This window comes from Heterocephalus glaber, unplaced genomic scaffold (genome assembly GCF_053883595.1).
Source record: "Heterocephalus glaber isolate CG9 unplaced genomic scaffold, H.glaber_assembly_v1.0 deba00001451, whole genome shotgun sequence".
Taxonomy (NCBI): Eukaryota; Metazoa; Chordata; class Mammalia; order Rodentia; family Bathyergidae; genus Heterocephalus; species Heterocephalus glaber.
The window spans coordinates 3100352-3126956 of record NW_028258301.1 but is presented as its reverse complement, the minus strand read 5'-3'; the positions used below and the strand labels follow the sequence as shown (position 1 = coordinate 3126956).

The following is a 26605-nucleotide window of genomic DNA, read 5'->3' as shown; positions in this document are numbered from 1 at the left end:
TGGATGACTATAATCCCAGTACTCTGGGAAGTTGAGGTAGGAGCACTGCAATTTCAAACAAAGCCTGGAAAACTTAGTGACTTACTGAGACCATGTCTCAAAATTTTAAAAAATAAAAATATAAATAAAAGGGGGTGAGGAACATAGTTCAGTGCAAATGCACTGAGCACTAGGAATTGTATCACAGAACAACTGGGAGCCATAAACACTTAAGGAATTCACACCCACTTACAGATTCTTCCCTACAGGTCTCTACAGGTATTCAGGTGAAAGACTTGGCCAGAGCACTGGACTAGAAAATGCCCTTATTTTGTGATACATGCCTGGAGAGAGGTAGTGGCTTCTGTTATAGAAAAGACATGAAACTCCACCAATGTCCTTGAATCTTATGAGAAAGGATGCCTTATGCTATAAAGGAAGAAAAACAAACTGTATCATCTTGGTGCAGACTGAGACATTTCATGAAGAACAATAAAAGTATTTCCTACAATTAGAAAACAGACATGAAATAGTCATAGGCTCAGTACTTTGTATTAACATTTTTAGATAGTTCCTAAGAGGAGTAGAAAACTGTTTCACACAAGACCCACCAAAAATTCAAGATAGTTTCATACAACAGGAAAGAGGAGACTGAAAAACGCTACCCCAAAATCAGAGCATATATGCCCTTCCTAAGACTGAGGCCAGACCAGTAGAACAGAAAAAAACTGCTCTCTACACACAAAACTAGCAAGCACTGAATAATAAGCAATAACAATCTATCTCTAGAATATGGGAAGAAGCATGGAAAGAACAACCATGTAGCACAGTTACTCAGGAAAGGCCAGGAATTTAGAGTACAGCAGAATATTGAGGAAAACTAAACAACCCATTTCCCTCAAGAATAACACTAGAAGAAGCTGAAGCCAGTGGCAAGGTATAAGTAACCATAAAAGCAGTAAAACTCAAATCTGGCTGAACTCATGACTGTGTTGACACACATCCCCAAACAGACTACGTAAAGAAGAGTATCCATTTCCAATGACAAATAGTATGTTTTCCACTGTTTTACATTAGATATCCAATATTTAATCATAAGTTACAAATTATAAAACTTTTAAAAATCTTTCTAGAAAGAAAAACTATGAACTGCAGTTGAAATTAACAAAGACATCTGAAATGTCACACAATGAACTGTTAAAATTAATATTAATGAGGCTGAGTGGGGCCAGATGGGGCCGAGCGGTTACAGGCTGACTGGGAACTGCTTCCTCCGGCTTGCTCCAACAGCTTGCGACCAAGACAGGGTGAAGAGGACCCCCCACCCCCACCCCGGGCATGCCCACCAGGGGCCAGCTTGGCCTCAGAGCACCTCCAACAACAGGCCCCACCCTGCACCCCCCCACCCCACCTCTGGCCTTTTGGCTGTGCAGCTACTTGGTTACACACTGCAGAGGCACAGGGGATATAAAACCCATTGTCCTGAGCTCCAGAAGTGAAAAACAGAGAGGGCCTGTCTCAGGCTTCCTGATGAAAACAAGCCCACTGGAAAAGTGAAGGGAATCTCTGCAATAAAGGCACACCAGACCACCATGCTTGGTAAGTTGAAGGGATCATCAGCTCCCATTGGAACCTGGACTTTCTTCAGGGGAAAGGCAGCTGAAACCTGAAATAGAACCTTGCAGAGTGCAACCCTGCAGGAGGACAGAGAGCTCAACTTGGGACTTGCAGCCAGAAATCTGCCTGAATCTCACGGATCTGTGACTAGCTTACTGAGACTCATTGACTTATAACTGCACACTGCTGCCCACGTTGTCTATTGTGAAACCAGAGACATACCCTGAGGGAGGCCCTTCATTTTTAAAGGTGACAGATTAATAACTACCACAAGCTGTCATTCTCTAAGATGTATTTGATGCTTTGGGGTTGCTGATTGTATCACTTGGGCTAAGGTGTTGTGATTGATCTAATCAGTTGTCCTTCCTGGTATAATGAAAATGAGATAGTCTCAGAGCCATTAGAGACTTAAAACCTAAAGATCAGCTATATCTGGAAGACACCTCTGAGAAGCAATCATTCCATAAGGGTTCTAAATACATCAACAAAGATACTTACAATAAGCAACTTCAAACTATCAACCCAGGAACTAAACCAAGGACAGTATCAAAAACAAAAATGAGAAGACATTTAAGCAAGGCACAAACTCTGACTTCCACCCAACCAAGGGTAAATCCTGGAGGAAATGAGATGGAAAAGTCCCATAACCAACCACCTGGATACCCTGAACTGATAGCACAAGAAGTAACAAAACAGATGAATGAGGCTCTAGAAAAATTCAAAGCAGAAATAATCTCCCAGATAACTAAAGAGATGGTGAGGAGAGTGAAAGACATGATTAGAGGCTCTAGAAGAGAAACTGATTAAAAAAAAAATAGATCAGCTCAGAAACATGCTGGAAGCCATGAATGCTCAGCATAAGAAAGAAATGGAAACCATGATCGCCCAACATAAGAAAGAAATGGAATCCATGAAAGAGATTCAAACAGATATTCAGGAGATCAACAACTACATTGAAAGGATCCACAGCAGATTAAGGCAATCTAAAGATAAAATATCAGATATAGAAGACACAGGATTACTGTGAAGGACCATGAAAACAGAGATTTCTTAAAAATAGTAAGGGACCATGAGAAATCAATTCAGTAGCTGCTAGATGATCCAAGAAGAATAACATAAGACTGATAGGAGTTCATAAAAAACAGGAGAAAGTACAATTGATGTAAAAAAAACCTATTCACAGAAGTAATAGTAGGAAACTTCCCAGACAGAGGTGGAGAATTGGATATACAGATAAGTGAGGCATATCCACCTAGCCACAATCAAAAAAAAATCTACACCTAGACATATAATAATCAAGATCCCAGAAATCCAACAGAAGAAGGAAATCTTACAGGCAGTTAGAGAAAAGAAACAAATCACCTACAAAGGAAAGCCCATCAGAATCATGGCAGGCTTCTCAACACAAACCCTCAACTCAAGGAGAGCCTAGAGTCAAGTATTTCGAGCCCTAAAAGAAAATAACTTCCAACCTAGACTGTTGTATCCTGCAAAATTATCTTTCAAAATCGATGGGGAAATTAGATACTTCCATGACAAAGAACACCTGAGAAATTTCATGAACACCAAACCAGCACTCTAAACAATTCTAAACAATATCCTAGAAAAAGGCAATGAAGGTCACAACTCCATAAGACCCAACAGAGAGAGGCCACCAGGCAAGGTAAGACACTAAAGAGAAAGGGGGAAAAAGAAGTAAGAGCCAACAGCAGTAAAACATCATGACAAGGATGAGTCAATATCTATCAATTATAACTATCAATGTTAATGGCCTCAATTCACCAATCAAAAGAAATAGACTGACAGAATGGATTAAGAAGCAAATTCCAACAATATGCTGTATACAAGAAACACACCTAACTCAAAAAGAAATTCATAGACTGAAAGTAAAAGGATGGAAAACAGTTCTCCTTGCCACAGGAACCCAGAAAAAACCAGGGGTAGCAATCTTATTTGCAGACAAAGTAGATTTCAAACCAAAACTAATTAAGCAAGACAAAGATGGTCACTACATCCTTGTGAAGGGAACAATCCAAGAGGAAGAGATGACAATCCTAAATATATATGCACCAAATATGAATGCCAACTATACAAAACAAGTATTAATGGACATGAAAAACCAAGTAAGCACTAATACAGTTGTAGTGGGGGACCTCAATACCCCACTATCACAAATAGACAGATCATCTAGACAAAAAATTAACAAGGAAATTCTAGAACTGAACCAAGCTATTGAACAAATGGACTTAATAGATATTTACAGTGTTCCACCCCACAAAATCAGAATACACATTCTTTTCGGCTGCACATGGGTCATTCTCCAAAATAGACCACATGCTAGCTCATAGGACACATCTAAGTCAATGTAAAAGAAGTGAAGTTACCCCCTGTATATTATCAGACCATAGTGCCAAAAAATTGGAGATCAATAACATGAGAAACTGGAAAACTCCCACAAACAACTGGAAATTGAATAACACCCTCCTGAACAACCAATGGATCACAGAGGAAATTAAAGAAGAAATTAGGCAGTTGCTACAAGTAAATGATAATGCCAGTACAACATACAGGAATCTATGGGACACAATGAAAGCAGTTCTATGGGGGAAATTCATAGCAGTGAATGCCCATATTAGGAAAAAAGAGAGAAGTCAGATAAATAACCTAATGCAGAATCTCAAACTCCTAGAAAAAGAAGAGAATAACAAACCCAAAGCTCACACAAGAGAGTAAATTATAAAGATCAGAGCAGAAATCAATGCAATGGAGACTAAGAGAACGATACAAAAAATTAATGAATCAAAGAGTTGGTTTTTTGAAAGGATAAATAAAATTGATACACCTTTAGCCAACCTTATCAAAAAAAGGAAAGAAAAGACTCGAATCCATGCAATTAAGAATGAAAAAGGGGAAGTCACAACAGATCCAACAGAAATCCGGAGGATCATCAATACCTACTATGAGAACCTCTACTCCAATAAAATGGAAAACACAGAAGAAATGGGCAGATTCCTAGAAACATACGAACTGCCAAAGTTAAATTAAGAAGATATAGAAATTCTAAACACCCCAATTACAATGAGTGAAATGGAAAGTGTAATAAAGTATTTACCAACAAGGAAAAGCCCAGGTCCGGATGGTTTCACTGCTGAATTCTACAAGACATTTAAAGAAAAACTAACACCATTACTCTTTAAACTCATCAAGGAAATTGAAAGGGAAGCAAGGCTTCCAAATTCATTCCTGGAAGCAAGTGTTACTTTGATTCCAAAACCAGGGAAAGACCCAACCCAAAAAGAGAACTATAGGCCAATCTCCCTAATGAACATAGATGCAAAAATCCTCAACAAGATACTGGCAAACAGAATACAGAGGGTCATCAAGAAGATCATACACCCTAACCAAGTCAGATTTATCCCAGGGATGCAAGGATGGTTCAACATTCGTGAATCAATAAATGTAATACACTATATTAACAGAGTCAAAGACAAAAACCATATGATCATCTCAATAGATGCAGAAAAGGCATCCGACAGAATCCAACACCCAATCATGATAAAAAGCCTATAGAAAATTGGAATAGAAGGTCATTATCTCAACCTGATTAAGGCTGTCTATGAAAAACCAACAACCAACATCATACTAAATGGTCAAAAACTGAAAAGTTTTATGTTAAAATCAGGAACCAGACAAGGATGCCCACTATCGCCACTCCTGTTCAGTATAGTTCTGGAAACATTAGCCACAGCAATTAGAAAAGAGAAAGAATTAAAAGGAATAAAGATAGGAAAGGAAGAAGTTAAACTGTCATTATTTGCTTATGATGTGATACTTTACATAGAAGACCCAAAAAACTCTACCAAAAGATTTCTAGACTTAATTGACAGATTCAGTAGAGTAGTTGTATATAAGGTTAACACTCAAAAAAGAAATAGCAGACTCACTGAGAGAGAAATTAGTCAAACAATTCCTTTTACAATAGCATCCAAAAAAAGGAAATATCTAGGAATCAATCTAACAAAGGAAGCAAAAGACCTCTACACTGAAAACTACAGCACCCTGAAAAAGGAGATCAAGGAGGATATAAGAAAATGGAAAGGCATCCCTTGTTCCTGGGTAGGAAGAATCAATAAAGTGAAAATGGCCATACTTCCAAAACTACTATATAGATTTAATCCAATGCCGATTGAAATTCCAACAATATACTTCACAGAACTAGAGAAAACAATCCAAAAATTCATTTGGAAGCAGAAGAGACCTAGAATAGCAAAAGCAATTCTGGGCAATAGAGACATGGCTGGGCATATCACAATCCCCAACTTGAAACTATACTACAAAGCTATTGTGATAAAAACAGCATGGTACTGGCAAAGAAACAGACCTTAGGATCAATGGAATAGATTAGAAGATGCAGAAACAACTCCAGACATACTCAGCCACCTTATCTTTGACAAAGGAGCCAACCACCATCATTGGAGGAAAGATAGCTGATTTAATAAATGGTGTTGGAAAACCTGGATTTCAATCTGCCAGAGATTAAAACTAGATCCATACCTATCACCATGCACTAAACTAAGATTGAAGTGGATTAAAGATATAAATATTAAGACAGAAACACTAAACTTGCTGGAAGATACGTTAGGTAGAACTCTTGAAGACATTGGTATAGGAAACGACTTTATGAACAAAATCTCAGTAGCATGGGAACTAGCAGAAAGAATCAACAACTGGGATCTCATCTTATTGAAAAGCTTCTGCACTGCAAAAGAAACCATCAACACAGCTAACAGACAACCTGCAATGTGGGGAAAAAAATTTAGCAGCTGTAACTCAGACAAAGGGCTACTATTTAGAATATACAAAGAACTGAAAAAAATCAGACCCCCCAAATTCAGAGACCCAGTTCAAAAATGGGCATCTGAATTGAACAGACATTTCTCAGACAAAAAAGTAAAAGCAGCAAATAAATATATGAAAAAATGTTCAACATCACTGGTCATTCAAGAGATGCAGATGAAAACAACACTGAGATTCCACCTCACCCCAGAAAGAATGGCTGCTATCAAGAAATCCACCAATAACAAATGCTGGCAGGGGTGTGGAGAGAAAGGAACCCTTCTCCATTGTGCAGACTGGTGTGACCTCTATGTGAATCAGTGTGGAGATACCTCAAAGAACTAAGGCTAGAGGTCCCATTTGACCCAGCTATTCCCCTGCTGGCTATTTTCCCAAAAGAATTAAAAGAATCATACCACAGAGATATATGTGCACCCATGTTCACAGCGGCTCAGTTTGTAATAGCTGAAGCTTGGAAACAGCCCAAGTGCCCATCAACTGGAAAGTGGATAAAGAAGATGTGGTTTTTTTTTATAAAATCGAGTACTACTCAGCCATAAAGAATGAGAAACTAGAGTCATTTACAGCTAAATGGATGCATATTGAGGCCATACTCTTAAGTGAAATAAATAGGACACATGTAAATACTGAATAGTTTCTCTAGTGTAAGAAACTGAAAGTGTAAATAAGGATTAAAAGGATTAATAACTAATAATTGATACTTTGAAATAGGAAAAGGTCCAAAGGGGTAGGGGTGGTGGGAGGAGATGGGGAAAGGAAAGAATGGAAAGGAAAAATTATGAGAAATGGAAAAAAAAATGGAAATGAAGTCTATGTAAATAGGGAAGGGCACACAGGTAATGGGGAAAAAATAAGAACCAAGATACATCATGTACAGGTACAAGCACCCAATGATAAATGTAAACGTATTGTATACCTAAAATGTAGCAAAAAAGAATTTAAGCAAAAATATAAAGTAAAATAAAAATAAAATTAATATTAATGTGTTAAAGGCTCTTGTAGAAAAGGAAAACAAAATGAATGAACAAATGAGAAATTTCAACAGAAAAACACAATAATGAGCCAAAGGAAATGATAAAACTAAAAACAGTAAGAGAGAAAAGAATATCTTTAAAGTACTCATCAGTAGCCCTGACATAGCTGAAGAATGAATCAGTGAACTTTAAATGAATAAAAATAACCTGAACAGAAACACAAAGAGAAATTTAAAAAGGAATAACAAAGAGAGAACATGATTAACAAAATCTATAGAGAAGGCACAAGACAAAAGGTACGGCAGAAATACAATCTGAAGATGTAAAAACTAAGAATTTTCCAAAGTTAATGAAAGAGATCCATCTATAGACTCAAGTAGAAACAAGCAAAATAAAAAATTTAAAACTAGATATATAATATCTAAAATGACAAATCTACACATAAAGATCAGATATAAGATTGAAAAATAATTTTTCATAAATTGGGCAAACTGCAAATCATTGAAATATCATCTCTAAAATACTGTAGAAAAAGTTAATCTAAAAATTTTAATGATTGAAAACACCTTTCAAAAATGAAGAAATAATGAAGGTATTTTAAGAAAAACAAAATATAAGAAACATTCATCTTCAATCTGTGTAACAAGAAATATCAAGTAAAGAAAAATGATATTATATATGAAGATCACACAAGGAAATGAAGAGTTTCTGAAATGGTATTCATAAAAGTTAATATAAATTTTCTCATTTTTAATCAGCCTGAAAGATAAATGTCTAAAGATAAACTAGTAGTAATGTAAAGTTTCTTAAATTATATATAAAAGAGTATAACTTATATAAACAGTATATAAAATTTTTATTATCATCAGATACATAAACTTAGACATAAGAAATAAAACTAGAACTTAAGCGCAAGGACCCGAGTTCGATCCCCTGTACCAAAAAAAAAAGAAAAGAAAAGAAATTAAGGACTCAACATATTAAAATTAATAAATCTTGCTATGCTTCAGATCTAAATGTCCCCTGAAAGTCTCACATTGAATGGTAGCATTTTTTAAATTTTATTCTATTTATTCATACCTGTTTGCAGTTTACTGAGTTTATAATCATCTTGGAGAATGGTTACATGTACATATTACAGCTTGTTTTTTCCTAATTTCCTTCCCCTTCCTTCCTCCTTCCCCCTCCTACTACGGTTCCCCTTGTCACCATTTTTGTATTTATTATTATTTGTCTTAGCTCTTGTTATGGATATAACGTTTACACTGATTGAAGTTACTAGAATCCTGTACATGGCACATCTTTATTCCTCTCATTTCCCCATGCCCTCTTCCTTACCTCTTTCCTTATTCCCTTGGACCACTTCGCTATTGGACAAGATCCATCCCCTTGTCCTTTTGTCTCCATTCTTTATCATTTTCCTTGTTTGTACTTTGCCTCACTCAAAGGAGATACTCTAGGGTATTTAAGAGTTGGCGACAGGTGGCACCCCAGAGTGGGGTTCGGACACAGGCTCGCCTACAGTTGGCACCCAGAACAGGGACCTGAGACCAAAGTTGCCTACACTCAACATTATATTTTCCAGGTGAATATATTCTTCTACAATAGCCTCAAATTTGTCATTCTTTTGTAGCCAAGCAGTATTCCATTATATATAGATACCACATTTTGTTTACCCAATCATCTGTTGATGGGTATACAGCCTATTCCAAGATTTAGCTATTAAAAATTGTGCTGCTAAAAACACTGGTATGCAAGTATCACTGTAGTCTGATGACTTAAGCTCTTTGGGAAAGGTACCTAGAAGGTGGATAGCTAGGTCAGTCATATGAAGTTGCTAATTTCAATTCTTTGAGAAATCTCCATACTGATTTCCTTAATCATTGTACTAGTTTGCATTCTCACCAACAATGCAGAAGCGTTCCTTTCTTGCCACAGCCATGCCAGAATTTGTTATTGTTTGTTTCCTAACTCTTTCCAGACTTAGATGGAATTTTAGCATTGTTTTAATTTGTATCTCTAATGGCCACAGATGTTGAACATTTCTTGATATATTTGTTGACCATTTGTATTTCTTCTTCTGTGAAGTGTGTTCAATTCTCTAGCCCATTTCTTGAATGGGCCTTTAATTTTAGGTGATTTAATTTTTTTTTTTAGTTCTTTGTGTATTCTAGAATTAGTCCTTTATCTTAGTATATAGCAAAAGTTTTTTTCCCATTCTTTAGTCTGTCTCTTCATTTTACTGACTGATTCTTTTGCTGTACATAAGCTTTTTAGTCTGATATAATCCCATTTGTTGATTCTTACTGCTGTTTCTTCTGTAACTGAGGTTGTGTTTAAAAAATCCTTTCCTATACCTATGTTTTTAAGGGTTATATTTATTTTATCTTCCAAAAGGTTTAATGTTTCTGTTTTAATGTCTAGATCTTTGATCCATTTTGAATTTAATGTAGTATATCGTAAGAGATAAGGGTTCGATTTCATTCTTCCTCAAACAAATAATCAGTTTTCACAATATCATTTGTTGAATATGCGTTTGGCCCCTCTGTCAAAGAATAAATAGTTGAATATTTCTGGGGAGGTATCTGTATCCTCAGTTGTGTTCCACTAATCCATGTCTCTGTTTTTGTTCCAGTACCTTTTTTTTTTTTAATCACTACTGCTTTGTAGTATAGCTTGAAGTCTGGTATGGCTATGCCACCCTCTTTGCTCTTATAGCCCAGAACTAGTTTTGCTATTCTGGGTCTCTTCTGGCTCCACATGAATTTTAGGGTTGTTTTCTCTAAATCTATACAGAAAACTGTTGGTATTTTGACTAATATTACATTGAATCTGTGTAACAATTTTGGAAATATGGCCATTTGACAATATTGGTTCTGTCTATCCAGAAGCAAGGGACATCTTTCCATTTTCTGATGTCCTCTTCCATCTCCTTCTTCAAAATACTGTAGTTTTCTTTGTAGAGGTCTTTGACTTCCTTGGTTAGATTAATTCCTAGGTATTTCTTTTTCTTGAAGAGACTGTGAATGGTGTTATTTTCATAATTTCCTTCTCATCCAGTTCATTGTTGGTATATACAAATGCTAATGATTTTTGTGTGTTGATCTTGTATCCTGAGGTAGTACTTTTGAAAGGGATTGCTCCATGGAGGCACTACAGTCATTAGTTAATTAGTCTACTGATGAGTTCATAGCTAACTGTGCTTTTCAGAGTTGAGACCTAGTCAGAAAAGGCAAATCATAGGGGACAAGACCCTGAAGGGGGTATTCTTTTTTTTTATTCATTAAGTTTATTGGTACATTTTAGGTATACAATGACATTCATCACTGGAAATGTGTACCTTTACATGATATATCTTGGTTCTTATTTTTTCCCCATCCCCCTGTCCTCCCTTCAACCCTTCTACTCCTCCCTATTTACAAAGACTTTGTTTCCATTTTTGCCTTTTCCTTTTTTTTCTATCAACTTTATTGGTACATTTTAGTTATACAGTACAGTTAAATTCATCACTGGGATCTTGTACCTTTACATGATGCATCTTGGTTCTTATTTTTTTCCCATTCCCCTGCCTTCCCTTCACCCCCTCCACCCTTCCCTATTTACAAAGACTTTGTTTCCATTTTTTTCCTTTTCTTGCATTTTTTCTTTTCCCTTCTTTTCTTTCCCCTGCCCCTCCCACTTCCCTACTCCTTTAGGCCTTTTCTTCCTATTTCACATTATTAATTATACACTTTAGTCCTGATTTACACTTTTAGTTTTTCACACCAGAGAAACTATTCAGTATTTACACATGTGTGTCCTATTTATTTCACTTAAGAATATGGCCTCAATATGCATCCACTTAGCTATAAATGTTTCTGGTTTCTCATTCTTTATGGCTGAGCAGTACTCCATTTTATTAAAAAACTACATCTTCTTTATCCTGTCTCCAGCTGATGGGCAATTGGGCTGTTTTCAAGTTTTAGCTATCATAAACTGTGCCACTATAAACATGGGTGAGCATATATCACTGTGGTATGATTCTTTTAATTCTTTTGGGAAGATACCCGCAGAGGGATAGCTGGGTCAAATGGGACTTCCAATCTGAATTCTTAACTATGACTCCTCCCTTCTCTCCCTGCTTCCTAACCACTATGGCATGAGTGGCTTCCCTAAGCCAGACCCATCTACCATGCTGTTTCTGCCTTGGAGCAACTGGACCATTAACTGAACCTATTGATACTGTGGGCCAAATGAACTTCTCATCACTTAAGTTGTAGATGCAAGATACTTCATCTCAGTGATTAAAAAAAAAGACTAATACAGAAAACTAATACCAGTAGTGGAGTCTTTGATATGAATGTACCTGACAATGTGGTATAGAAGTCTTTGGAGCTGGTTTGCAGGAAGAATTTGAAAAAATTTTGACATGCAGGCTACAGAAACCCTAGAATATTATAAGCACTGCTTGCTGTGCCATGTATCTCAGTGTTCAGAAGACCAGAATGATGTTAGGAAGGCAGACAGTTAAGACTAGGTTCAGGAGAGTTCCACTGGAAATAAGCATTCCACTGGCAGATCAGAAAACGTATGTTATGCTCTGGCAGAAAATTGATCTACATTTTGTCCATGTACTGAGACTTTTCAGGAGACTAAAATTAAAGGCAGAGAACAACTGATCTTGTGGAGGAAATTTCAAGGCAGCCAAATTTTCAGGGTGTGGCATGGGTATACAGGTTGCTTTTAGCCAGATGTACAGTGAGAATCAGGAGCAAACAACAGAGCCAAACAAACAAATGTGAAGAACTGCATCTCAGTGATTTTAAAAAAAGATGTGAAGCTTGGGCAGAAAGGAAGCACCTGTAAGGCTGGGGCAAAGGAAGGTGTTGTTATTGAAAAGACTGGCATTAAAAAAGAATCCAACTACTTTGTATCAGGACAGTAAGAAAGATGGTTTATAGGGATCTCAGTAATTAGCCAGACCCCTCCCACTCTGCCTCCCTTACAGGCTCAAGAAAGGTGCTGCTTTTAGAATGAAGCCACAGGTGCCCTATTTAGAACAAGCTAGGCAAAAAATAGAACAGCTACCAAGGCAAGTATTTTCCAAAGTTCACCAATCCAAGCACTCAGAAGCTACAACAGCCATGATGCAGGGGAGGGGGTAGGCTACTGCTAGAGCTGGTGGCAGACTTTGGTATTATCCACATGGTGCTGCTTTTTCAGGTATACAGAATGCAAGGGTTGAAAGGTCACAGAGTCTTACAGCCAAATTTCAGAAGGCCTGAGAGATCAGGCAGTGTGTCCCTGAAAGGACAATCCATACAATGAGAACCATGAAGTTGAAGGTACGGTGAAGACCCCTTGAATTTGAGAGGCCTAGAACATTGAACATCTACTGAGGAAAACTGTAGACAATGAGCTGCATTTGCCCAAGAAAGAGGCTCACAGAGCTGCAACATGCAAGGCCACAGAGGCAGGGCTGCCCAAGTTCTTTGGAGCTCATAATTCATCACAACTTTCCCTGAGTTTGGATATGCAGTTAATGAATTTATTTGCCCTGCTGGATTTCAGTCTTCGTTTGGTACAAATGTTGTCTATTCCCTTATTACTCCCTTTTGTAATGGAAATGTTTATTCTATGCCACTGTATGTTTGGTAACTCTCTATTTTTATTTTATAGGGGCTCACAGCCAAGAGTTTGCCTTGTGTCTCACAGGAGACTTTGGACATGGCCTTTTCAGCAACGCTGAAATTATTATGACCTTGGCAACTCTTAGAGATGGAATCAATCCATTTTGTATAAACAGATGAAAATGAGCCTTTTAGAGAGGCAGAACATTATGGTTTAGAGCTAAAATGTCACCCAAAAATCTCATTTTTACAGATGGAACATTTGGAAGAAATTGAATCATGGGGATACTATAGTCATCAGTGAATTAGTTCATTGATGAGTTTTATTATATCTAAGTCCAAGATAACCTTGGCCTGAACTCATTGAAACTTGAAGCAAAAACAAACCTCTAGTTCTTAAAGTTATTGGGGCATGTATTATGTATCAGAAACATCAAACCAGGCTAATACATTCCTGTATTACCTAACAACATGACTGGAAAATATGACAGAAAAATAATAGAAATAACAGAAAAAACTGGCAGCAATCCACTGGCCACACACCCACCACACCAGCTCCTTTGGCCTCTTCTCTGTACAGCCACCTGGTTCCACACTACAAAGACACAGAGGACACCGGACCACCAGAGCACTGTACTGGGTAAGCTGGAGTCATCTTCACCTCCCATCAGGACCGGGACTATCTTCAGGGGAAGAGCAGCTGGAACCCGCAGTACAACTCTGCAGAGTTCAACCCTACAGGAGGACAGGGAGCTCAACTTGGGACTTGCAGCCAGAAATCTGCCTAAATCTCACAGGTCTGTGACTAGCTTGCTGACACTCATTAACTTATATCTGCACCCACGCTGCTACCCATGTTGTCTACTGTGACAGCAGAGACATACCCTGAAAGAGGCCCTTCATCTTCATTGTTATTTTTTATTCCCAAAATTAGTATTATTAGTTTGTTTTTCTCTTTCCTTTTCCTTTGCTCCTCTCATCTTTATTTTTTTCCTACTCTTTGCAAATATTTGTTTTTCTCTCCTTTTTTTCTTTTCTTTTCTTCTTTCTTTTCTCTTTCCTTTCTCTCTCTCTTACACTCACTCTCTTGCTCTCCCACATTGTTCATCTTCCCTTTTTGTCCCTGTTTTGGTCCTCATTCGGAGTTCTTCTTTATTTTCCTAGTATTCTCTTTTTCCTTCTCACCTGTGTCCACTGGCCACACTGCTAACCTTCCCCTATCCTTCTTCCCATCTGTCCCTCTCTCCGCAAGCCCTTCTAACTCCCCATCCCAAAGGGTAAATTTGTTATATTGAAGAGTTTATTCACTATATGTTGGGTTGGTCCTCGATCTTGATTTAATTCACACAGCTAAAGGTGATAGATTAATAACTACCACAAAATGTCATTATCAAAGATGTACTTGATGCAGTGGTGTTGCTGATTGTATCACTTGGGCTAAGGTGTTGGTCTCTATCTAGTATATATCTAGTCAATGAAGCTTCCTAGTATAAGGAAAATGAGATAGCCTTAGAGTCATTAGAGATTCAAAACTTAAAGACCAGCTATATCTGGAAGACACCTCTGAGAAGCAATCATTCCATAAGGGTTCTAATTACAAGCAACAAAGATACCTACAAGAAGCAATTTCAACTATCAAACCAGGAGTTAAACCAAGGACAGTACCAAAAACAAAAAGGAGAAGACATTTAAGCAAAGCACAAACTCTGACTTCCACCCAACCAAGAGTAAATCCTGGAGGAAATGAGATGGAAAAGTCCCATAACCAACAACCTGGATACCCTAAACTGATAGCACAGGAAGGAACAAAACAGATGAATGAGGCTCTAGAAAAATTCAAAGCAGAAATAATCTCCCAGATATCTACAGAGATGGTGAGCACAGTGAAAGACATGATTAGAGAATCTAGAATAGAAACAGATAAAAAAAAATTGATGAGCTCAGAAACATGCTGGAAGCCATGAATACCCAGCATAAGAAAGAAATGGAAACCATGATCACCCAACATAAGAAAGAAATGGAATCCATGAAAGAGATTCAAACAGATATTCAGGAGATCAACAACTACACTGAAAGGATCCACAGCAGATTAAGGCAATCTGAAGAAACAATATCAGATATAGAAGACAGGATCGCAGTTAGAGACCATGAAAATAGAGATTTCTCAAAAATAGTAAGGGACCACAAGAAATCAATCCAACAACTGCTAAATGATGCAAAGAAGAATAACATAAGACTGATAGGAGTCCATGAAAAAACAGGAGAAAGTACAATTGACATAAAAAACTGTACACAGAAGTAATAGTGGCAAACTTCCCAGACAGAGGTAGAGAATTGGACATACAGATAAGTGAAGCATATAGAACTCCAACTAGCCACGATCAAAAAAAACTACATCTAGACATACAATAGTAAAGATCCCAGAAACCCAACAGAAAAACAAAATCCTACAAGCAGTTAGAGAAAAGAAACAAATCACCTACAAAGGAAAGCCCATCAGAATCACAGTAGACTTCTCAACACAAACCCTCAAATCAAGGAGAGCCTGCAGTGAAGTATTTCAAGCCCTAAAAGAAAATAACTTCCAACCTAGACTGTCATATCCTGCAAAACTTATCTTTCAAAATTGATGGGGAAATTAGATACTTCCATGACAAAGAACACCTGAGAAATTTCATGAACACCAAACCAGCACTACAAGCAATTCTAAACAATATCCTAGAAAAAAGCAATGAAGGCCAGAACTCCATGAGGCCCAACAGAGGGAAGCCACCAGGCAAAGTAAGACACTAAAGGGAAAGGGGGAAAAAAAAAGAAATAAAAGAGCCAACAAAAGTAAAACATCATGACAAGGATAAATCAATACCTATCAATTATAACCCTCAATGTTAATGGCCTCAATTTGCCAATCAAAAGAAAGAGACTGACAGAATGGATTAAAAAGGAAACAACAATATGCTGTATACAAGAAACACACCTAACTCAAAAAGAAACTGATAGACTGAAAGTAAAAGGATGGAAAACAGTTCCATGCCACAGGAACCCAGAAAAAACCAGGGGTAGCAATCTTATTTGCAGACAAAGTAGATTTCAAACCAAAACTAATTAAGAGAGACAAAGATGGTCACTACATCCTTGTGAAGGGAACAATCCAAGAGGAAGAGATGACAATCCAAAATATATATGCACCAAATACGAATGCCCCCAACTACACAAAACAAATATTAATAGACATGAAAAACCAAACAAACACTAACAAAATTGTAGTGGGAGGACCTCAATACCCAACTATCACAAATAGACAGATCATCTAGACAAAAAGTTAACAAGGAAATTCTAGAACTGAACCAAGCTATGGAACAAATGGACTTAATATATGTTTACAGAGTGTTCCACCACACAAAATCGGAATACACATTCTTTTCGGCTGCACACGGGTCATTCTCCAGAAGAGACCACATGCTAGCTCATAGGACATGTCTAAGTCAATGTAAAAGAACTGAAGTTACCCCCTGTATATTATCAGACCATAGTGCAATAAAATTGGAGATCAATAACATAAGAAACCACAAAACCCCAACAAACACATGGAAACTGAATAACACCCTCTTGAACAACCAATGGGTCACAGAAGTAATTAAATAAGAAATTAAACAGTTTCTACAAGTAAATGAAAATGCCAGCAAAACATACAGGAATCTATGGGATGCAATGAAAGCAGTTCTACATGGGAAATTCATAGCAGTGAATGCCCTTATTAGGAAAACAGAGAGAAGTCAGATAAATAACCTATGCAGAACCTCAAACTCCTAGAAAAAGAAGAGCATAATGAATCCAAAGCTTGTACAAGAGAGGAAATTATAAAGATCAGGGCAGAAATCAATGTAATGGAGACTAAGAGAACAATACAAAAAATCAATAAATCAAAGAGTTGGTTTTTTGAAAGAATAAATAAAATCGATAAACCTTTAGCCAACCTTAACAAAAAAAGGAATGAAAAGGCTCAAATTCATGCAATTAAGAATGAAAAAGGGGAAGTCACAACAGATCCAACAGAAATCCGGAGGATCATCAATACCTACTCTGAGAACCTCTACTCCAATAAAATGGAAAACACAGAAGAAATGGGCAGATTCCTAGAAACATACGAACTGCCAAAGTTAAATTAAGAAGATATAGAAATTCTAAACACCCCAATTACAATGAGTGAAATTTAAAATGTAATACAATATTTACCAACAAAGAAAAGCCCAGGTCCGGATGGCTTCACTACTGCATTTTACAAGACATTTAAAGAAGAACTAATGCCATTACTCTTTCAACTCTTCAAGGAAATTGAAAGGGAAGCAAGGCTTCCAAATTCATTCCTGGAAGCAACTGTTAACTTTGATTCCAAAACCAGGGAAAGACCCAACCCAAAAAGAGAACTATAGCCCAATCTCCCTAATGAACACAGATGCAAAAATCCTCAACAAGATACTGGCAAACAGAATACAGAGGGTCATCAAGAAGATCATACACCCTAACCAAGTCAGATTTATCCCAGGGATGCAAGGATGGTTCAACATTCGTGAATCAATAAATGTAATACACCATATTAACAGAGTCAAGGACAAAAACCATGTGATCATCTCAACAGATGCAGAAAAAGCATTCAACAAAATCCAGCACCCATTCATGATAAAAACCGTACAGAAAATTGGAATAGAAGGTCTTTATCTTAACCTGATTAAGGCTATCTAGGAAAAACAAACATCCAACATCATACTAAATGGTCAAAAACTGAAAACTTTCACACTGAAATCAGGAACAAGACAAAGATGCCCACTATCACCACTCCTGTTCAATATAGTTCTGGAAACATTAGCCACAGCAATTAGAAAAGAGAAAGAATTAAAAGGAATAAAGATAGAAAAAGAAGAAGTTAAACTGTCATTATTTGCTTATGATATGATATTTTACATAGAAGACCCAAAAAACTTTGCCAGAAGACTTCTAGAATTAATTGACAAATTCAGTAGAGTAGCTGGATACAAGGTCAACACTCAAAAAACAATAGCCTTCTTGTACACAAATAACAGACTCACTGAGAGAGAAATTAGGGAAACAATTCCTTTTACAATAGCATCCAAAAAAATGAAATATCTAGGAATCAATCTAACAAAGGAAGCAAAGGACCTCTACACTGAAAACTACAGCACTCTGAAAAAAGAGATTGAAGAGGATACAAGAAAATGGAAAGACATCCCTTGCTCCTGGGTAGGAAGAACCAATATAGTGAAAATGGCCATATTTCCAATACTACTATATAGATTCGATGCAATGCCAATTGAAATTCCAACAATATACTTCACAGAACTAGAGAAAACAATCCAAAAATTCATTTGAAACTAGAAGAGACCTAGAATAGCAAAAGCAATTCTAAGCAACAGAGACATGGCTCAGGGTATCACAATCCAAGGCTTGAAACTATACTACAAAGCTACTGTGATAAAAACAGCATGGTACTGGCAAAGGAACAGACCTGAGGATCAGTGGAATAGATTAGAAGATGGAGAAACAACTCCAGACATTCTCAGCCACCTCATCTTTGACAAAGGAGCCAACCACCATCATTAGAGGAAAGATAGCTGATTTAATAAATGGTGTTGGAAAAACTGGATTTCAACCTGCCAAAGATTAAAACTAGACCCATACCTACCACCATGCACTAAACTAAGATCGAAGTGGATTAAAGATATAAATATTAAGACAGAAACACTAAACTTGCTGAAAGATAAGTTAGGTAGAACTCTTGAAGACACTGGCATAGGAAAAGACTTCATGAACAAAACCTCAATAGCACGGGAACTAGCAGAAAGAATCAACAACTGGGATCTCATCTTATTAAAAAGCTTCTGCACTGCAAAAGAAACCATCAACAGAGCTAACAGACAACCTACAATATGGGAAAAAAATTTTAGCAGCTGTACCTCAGACAAAGGACTACTATCTAGAATATATAAAGAACTGAAAAAAATCAGACCCCTGAAATTCAAATACCCAATTCAAAAATGGGCATCTGAAATGAACAGACATTTCTCAGACAAAGAAGTAAAAGCAGCAAATAAATATATGAAAAAATGTTCAACATCACTAGTCATTCCAGAGATGCAGATGAAATCCACACTGAGACTTCACTTCACCCCAGAAAAAATGGCTGCTATCAAGAAATCAACAAATAACAAATGCTGGTGGGGTTGTGGGGAGCAAGAAATCCTTCTCCATTGTTGGTGGGAGTGCAGACTGGTGCAACCACTGTGGAAGTCAGTATGGAGATACCTCAAAGAACTAGGACTAGAGATCCCATTTGACCCAGCTATTCCCCTGTTGGGTATTTTCCCAAAAGAATTAAAAGACTCATACCATAGTGATATATGTGCACCCATGTTCAGAGTGGCACAGTTTGTAATAGCTAAAGCTTGGAAGCAGACCAAGTGCCTATCAGCTAGAAACTGGGTAAAGAAAATGTGGTTTTTATATAAAATGGAGTACTACTCAGCCATAAAGAATGAAAAACTAGAGTCATTTATAGCTAAATGGTTGCATATCGAGGCCATACTCTTAAGTGAAATAAATAGGACACACATGTGTAAATACCAAATAGTTTCTCTAGTGTGAGAAACTGATAGTGTAAAGAAGGGTTAAAATGATTAAAATGAATAATTGATAATTTGAAATAGGAAAACAGGTCCAAAGACGAAGGTGTGAAGGGAGGGGAAGGGGAAAGGAAAAGAGAGAAAGGAAAAACTATGAGAAAAGAAAAAAAATGGAAATGAAATCTATGTAAATAGGGAAGGGTAGAGGGGGTGAAGGGCGCACAGGTAATGGGGAAAATATAAGAACCAAGATATATCATGTACAGGTGCAAACACCCAATGATAAATGTAAACGAATTGTATACCTAAAATGTACCAATAAAAGAACTAAAAAAAGAAATTATCTATAGTGAAAACTATAGTATCTAAAAACAATAAAGAAGACATCAAAAGATGGAAAGATAACCCGTTTCCAGATAGACAGAACTTCAAGGCATGTCTCTGCTATCACTTGTAGACAGAAGGGCAGAGCCTAGACATGTGTTGATTGATCCCAGCAAACCAGCAGTAGAATTACGGCCGTGGTGGATAATCCCAGAAAACTTGGGTATTTAGTTCCACTGAAGTTCAGGCTGCTTCTGGTTTCTGGCTACGGGGCTGGCACCTGAGTTGTTCACCCTGCAACACTCCGGGTGATCTACAGTGTCCCTCAGGAACTCCAATGACACAATTGGTTAGGGCATGGTACTTATATAGAGTGTCCCCCAAAAGTCTCATGTGTTCAGAGGTGAGGCTTTAGGAAGGTAACTGGATCATTGGAGTGCTGTACTCATTAGTGAATTAATTCATTGATGAACCCACAGGTGAATGTGCTGTGGGGAAGGGATAATCAGAAGAGATAGTCCCTGGTGGCATGACCTGAAAGGGTACATCTCCCTGGTTAGTGCATCCCTTCATGCTCTACTTCCTTGCCACCAAAACAGGAAAAGGTTTCCTCTGTCCAACCTTCTACCATTCCTTCCTGCCATGAACCCAGCTGACCATGGATTGAAAATGTAAGCAAAATAAACTTTTTCTCCCTTAAGTTTCAAGTGTCATGTATTGTGTCCCAGCAATGAGGAAAAAGATTAAGACAATCTTGAAGGAAGTACAGATTTAGTCTAATAGTGCGTGTTTATATACTTTGTGGACAATGATTCTACAGATTTTTTAAAATTACACACAGAAAACAAATATACAGAAATAAAAGTTATAAGTGTATTTGGGAAGGAAAAAGAAAGATGTGAATCTGTAAATGTAATATGTACCTGGTGAAATGATATGATAATTATATATCTTATTTCACTCTGATATATAGGCCTGCTGAGACATCTAGAAATAAACTTTGCGGCAGTGTAGAATTTTACACATTTTAAATGGTTATGCTGCTGATGTTGTAATAAAAGCTCAATTTGTTTTATTTTACAATGAAAACTATCTCACATAAAAGCTATGAGGAATTCATATTGCTCAAAAATGTAGAAAACAGGTTATTAATTAAAACTGACCTTTATATAGAACATATATTCCACCTCACAAACCAAAAACAACTTTGAAGAGGTAGAAAATAACCCTATGTGTTAGCGACATGCAATTCAAGGGATATGTCAAAAGTTTCATAATAAGGAATTACACTGAAGATGAAACAGTCCACAATTTCTCAGGCAAGAGAATAATTCTAAAATTTGTCCTTGAGGATGTTTTAGGAAAGAGAACTTTGGGAGTTTTAATTTTAGGGCACTCATGCCCATTACACAGCCTCTTCCTATCATTTCATAAAATATTTTAATATTTGTTTTCATTATACAGTAAACATATTCACAAAGTGTAACACAAGAACTCCCCAAAAAAGAAAGCATCTAAAAAATAATTTTCTAAATACATATACCCTAGCTCTCTTTAGGAATATACATCTACAACATAAATAAGAAATCTAGGTTGTTAAGCCACATTCCATAACAGGATATTTCAAAGGTGTATTTAAGATAAATTTTTGCACCCACTCTATCTTTTTCCCAGAACTAATAGGAATAGATAAGCTGTAAATCAATATACCACTCAATAAGGTAATAGAGATACACAAAGAATATTAACACTGAAAAGCTAGCCATCTAGTAAAGTATTAAACTAAAAAAAAAATGTTCTACTTCTGCAAAAAGAAAAATTCAGTACAGACAGTTCAGTTTGGTTGCATGTGATTTGAAAAAATATGGACCTAAGGCTGATTACTTGCTTGGCAACTTTTTAATTGTAGGGCTATGGATGAGCCCAAATTCAGCAAACTATGGTCTTAGATGTCTCTATTTTCATCTCACAGCTGTTCAAAAAAAAGTGGTTGACCCATTTTTCCCCAAAGGAGTAGTTTGTATCCAATTTCCCAACATTTTATAGCAAATGATCTCCTACCCTTGGTCTTATATAGGACTCTATTTATACATTTTCTATTTTGTATTATAGCTATTTACATATGCTTTAATGTCTATTTCCCAATGAGTCATTTAAATGCTAATTTTGTACTTAAATGCTAGTCATAATGCAAAAAGTTATATATTCTTTGATTACTATTAATACACATACATTCATTGCAGAACTAAAAAAAAAAAAACTAGTATAATTTCAATAAATTGTTGTTTCAAGGATCATTCAATTGGCACACCCTACCAAGGTCGCGAGTCACATGGAACACGCCGAATCAGCCCGCACCCTGGCAGCAATACACTGGACACCCCCCAACCCTGCTCCTCTGTACAATCACCTGGTTCCACACTACAAAGACACAGAGGACACTGGACCACCAGACCATGGTACTGAGTCCCACTGCTCTTGGCCCAGAGGTAGGGGCTTCTGAGCCGCCATCCCACTGCTCCTGGTCCAGAGGAAGGGGCTTCCCAGCCACCATCCCTCCCACTGCTCCCAGCCCAGAGGGAAGGGCTTTTGGGCCACCTTCTGTCCCACCACTCCTGGCCCAGAGGAAGGGGCTTCCAGGCCAACATCCCTCCCACCGTTCCCAGCCCAGAGGTAGGGGCTTCTGAGCCTCCATTCCACTGCTCCTGGTCCAGAGGAAGGGGCTTTCCGGCCAATATCCCTCCCGCTGCTCCCAGACCACAGGGGGCCACCATCCCTACCGCTGCTCCTGGCCCCTGTCCCACCTCTCACAGCTCAGAGCAGGTAATTCGTGCAGGTGCCAACAGCCACCCCCCCAGCCGAAATGAGAAAACATGTAAATAAGTCTCAAAACCAGATTTTCAGGTCACCTACAGCAACCCCAAAGGGAAATGAGATGGAACGCTCTGATACTCAACCACCTGGACCCACTGAACTGGCAACAAAAGGGGATCTGGAAACAATGAAATCAGAAATAATTTCTCAGATAACAGGAGAAATTGTGCTCCTAGTGCAAGACATGATCAATAAATCTAGAGAGGAGCTCAGGAACATGATGGAATCCCAACATAAGAAACAAATGGAATCCATAAAACAGATGCAAACAGATTTCCAGGACATGAAAAACTCCACTGAAAGTCTACACAGCAGAATGAGCCAATGTGAGGACAGAATTTCAGATATAGAAGATAAGATTGCAATGAGTGACCAGGAAAAGAAAAATTGCTTCAAAATTATAAGGGAACATGAGAAATCAATCCAGCAGCTGCTAGATGATGCAAAGAAGAATAACATAAGACTGATTGGAGTCAATGAAGAAACAGGAGAGGGTGGAGATGACATAAAAAATCTCTTCACAGAAATAATGGCAGAAAACTTCCCAAGCAGGGGAAAAGAGCTTGACATACAGATAAGTGAGACATATAGGACTCCAAATAGCCTTGATCAAAACAAATCTACACATAGGCATATATTTGTTAAGATTCCAGAAACACAACAGAAGAACAAAGTTCTACAAGCAGTCAGAAAAAAGAAACAAATCACATACAAAGATAAGTGCATCAGAATCACAGCAGGCTTCTCAACACAAACCATCAAGGCAAGAAGAGCTTGGAGTGACATATTCCAAGCCCTAAAAGAAAACAGCCTCCAACCCAGATTGATGTACCCTGCAAAACTATCTTTCAAAATGGATGGACAAATAAGATACTTTCATGACAAAGAGCACCTTAGGAACTTCGTGAATACCAAACCAGTTCTCCAAAGAATTTTACACAATATCCTAGGAACAGACATTGAGGATCACAACCCCAGGAAGCAAGGCAGAATGAACCCATCTGGCATGACAAGAAATTAAATGTAAAGGGGGAGACCCCAACAAAAAGAAAAAGTGATGGCAATGACAAGTCAATACGTTTCAGTTATAACCATCAATGTTAATGGTCTCAATTCACCAATCAAAAGAAACAGACTGACAGAATGGGTCAAGAAGCAAAATCCAACAATATGCTGCATACAAGAAACACACTTAATTCAAAAGGAAACTCACAGACTGAAGGTTAAAGGGTGGAAAACAATACTCCATGTGATGGGAACCTGAAAAAAAGCAGGCATAGCTATCCTCTTTGCAGATCCAGTAGATTTCAAACTAACGCTGATTAAGAGAGACAAAGAAGGACACTACATCCTTGTAAAGGGAACAATCCAAGAGGAAGAGATGACAATCATAAATATCTATGCACCAAACACTAGTGCACCCAATTATATAAAAGAACTACTAACAGACATGAAAAGTCATATATGCACTAATACAACTGTAGTGGGGGACCTCAACACTCCACTGTCACAAATAGATAGATCAACTAGACTAAAAATAAGTAATGAAATACTAGAACTCAGTCGAACTCTCGAACAAATGAACTTAACAGATGTTTACAGAGTCTGCCACCCCACAAAATCAGAATACACACTCTTCTCAGCTGTACATGGCTCATTCTCAAAAACAGACCACATACTCACACACAGAACATGTTTAAGTAATTGCAAAGGAAGTGAAGTTATCTCCTGTATATTATCAGAGCATAGTGCAATGAAATTGGAGATCCATAGCAAAAGAAACCAAAACATTTCATAAACACGTAGAAATTGAACAACACACTTCTGAATAACCAATGGGTCACAGAGGAAATTAAAGAAGAAATCAGACAGTTCCTTCAATTAAATGACAATGACAATACAACATATCGGAATCTATGGGACACAATGAAAACAGTCTTACGAGGGAAATTCATAGTGGTGAATACGCATATTAGGAAAACAGAATGAGCCCAATTAAACAACCTGATGCTGAACCTCAAGCTTCTAGAAAAAGGAGAACAGGACAACCCTAGAGCTCATACAAGGGAGGAAATTATAAAGATCAGAGGAGAAATCAATGCAATGGAGACTAAGAGAACAATACAAAAAAATCAATGAAGCCAAGAGTTGGTTCTTCGAAAGAATCAACAAAATTGACGAACCTTTAGCCAACCTTGTCAGAAAAAGGAAAGAAAAGGCCCAAATCCATGCAATCAGGAATGAAAAGGGGGAAATTACAATGGACCCAGCAGAAATCCAGAGGATCATCAATACCTACTTCCAGAACCTATATGCCAATAAGATAGACAACACAGAAGAAATGGACAGATTCCTAGATACATATGAATTTCCAAAGTTGAACGAAGAAGACCTAAAAATTCTGAACAACCCAATATCAAGCAATGAAATTGAAAACGTAATTAAAAACTTATCAACTAAGAAATGCCCTGGCCCTGATGGCTTCACTGCTGAATTCTACAAGGCATTTAGAGAGGAACTGCTGCCACTACTGTTTAAACTCTTCAATGAAATTGAAAGGGAACCAATACTCCCAAATTCATTCCTGGAAGCAAGCATCAGCTTGATCTCCAAAGCAGAGAAAGACCCAACTGAAAAGGAGAACTATAGGCCAATCTCACTAATGAACAGAGATGCAAAAATCCTTAATAAGATAATGGCAAACAGAATGCAGAAGATCATCAAGAAGATCATACGCCCTGATCAACTGGGATTCATCCCATGGATGCAGGGATGGTTCAATATATGAAAATCAATCAATGTAATACACTATATCAATAGAGCCAGGGACAAAAACCATATGATTATCTCCATAGACACAGAAAAAGCATTTCACAAAATCCAACATGCATTTATGATAAAAAAAAACCTACAAAAAATTGGAATAGATGGTCTCTATCTCAAACTGATAGAAGCCATCTATAAAAAACCAACAGCCAATATCATACTAAATGGTCAAAAACTGAAATCCTTCACACTCAAATCAGGAACAAGACAAGGATGTCCACTATCACCACTCTTGTTCAATATAGTTCTGGAAACATTAGCCATGGCAATTAGACAAGAGAAAGAAATAAAAGGAATAAAGATAGGAAATGAAGAAGTCAAATTGTCATTATTTGCAGATGACAAGATACTCTATATAGAAGACCCCAAGAACTCCACCAAAAGTCTTCTAGACTTAATAACCTAATTCAGTCAAGTAGCTGGTTACAAGGTCAACACACAAAAATCAATAGCTTTTCTCTACACGAATGACAGATTCACTGAGAGAGAAATAGGGCAAATAATTCATTTCACAATAGCATCCAAAACACTGAAATACCTAGGAATAAACCCAATGAAAGAAATCAAAGACCTCTTCTCTGAAAACTATGGCACTCTGAAAAGAGAGATTGAAGATGATATCAGAAAATGGACAGACATCCCCTGCTCCTGGTTAGGAAGGATTAATATAGTGAAAATGGCCATACTTCCAAAACTGCTATATATATATTCAATGCAATTCCAATTGAGATCCCAGCAGCATACTTCATAGACCTTGAGAAAGCAATCCAAAAATTCATTTGGAACAAGAAGAGACCCAGAATAGCAAAAGCAATTCTAGGGAACAGAGACGTGGCAGGGGCCATCACAGTCTCCAACCTGCAACTATACTACAAAGCTACTGTGATAAAAAAAAAACAGCATGGTA

The 26605-nt window shown here is 37.4% G+C and overlaps 1 protein-coding gene across 6 annotated transcripts in view; it reads right to left on the bottom strand.

Annotated features, from left to right (window-relative positions):
• LOC101710436 (AGBL carboxypeptidase 4) overlaps nt 1–26605 on the bottom strand; it is a 1386524-nt gene that overhangs the window by 1276416 nt on the left and 83503 nt on the right. The window lies entirely within an intron of this gene.